Raw genomic sequence first — 926 nt, forward strand, 5'->3', positions numbered from 1 at the left:
TTTAAATAAAACAAAAATGTGATTGATTACAAATCAAAATATTACAATATACTTAGGTCAAGTTAGATCGAAAGTGTTAACTAATATATCTATACCTGTTCACACGATCAAACTAGGCAAAGAGAATCAAACGGCAGAGATAACTAGAACAATCCGAATGACTTGGGCAGCAATATGAAGACTCAGTGTTGTATTGAAAAACAAAAATATACTAATAACTCTAAAGAAAATGGTATTCAACAGTTGTATTCTACCAGTTATGACTTATGGAATGGAGATTACGACACTTTATAATATAGTTATTAGCCAATAGATTAAGAACAACACAGAGGACCATCAGACTTTAGCTATATTAGGAGTTCCTTTGAATTGCTTAAATGAAATGGAGCTGGGTAGAATACGTGGACAAGATAACGAAAGGTGGACGAGAAATATTGAACATTTATAGTATAGGAAGAGCAAAGAAAAGTAGCTGGACGACATTAAAGCAAAACTGGGAAGAAACTGACACCAAATAGCACAAAACAGAGAAGAGTGGGGAACTTATGGGGAGACCTTTGTCCAGCATTTATAAACTTAATAAAACTATCAATATAAAACTTAAAATATATTTATCTAGAAAGAACAACAAACTGGTAACAATATTTACAATAAATAACATCCAACGCACATTAATTTACTTAATTTTACTCAAAACCTTTCTTTTATGGCTTTCTTTTGAATAAGCTGGAGCATGTTTCTTCAAAATGTTGTGTTCGCTGCCGTACAGTGAGTGGTGGTGGCTGATCTCTCGAAAATCTTCTTCTTTTAATGGTGGATATATTGGTTCTTCCTTGTGTACCTCGACAGGAACAATCTTTTCCTTTTCGTGATAGTAGTGATGGTGCTCTGGTACTTTTATTATTTTTGTGTGATAAACAGTTTTT

The sequence above is a fragment of the Diabrotica virgifera genome, chromosome 5 (assembly GCF_917563875.1).
Source record: "Diabrotica virgifera virgifera chromosome 5, PGI_DIABVI_V3a".
Taxonomy (NCBI): Eukaryota; Metazoa; Arthropoda; class Insecta; order Coleoptera; family Chrysomelidae; genus Diabrotica; species Diabrotica virgifera.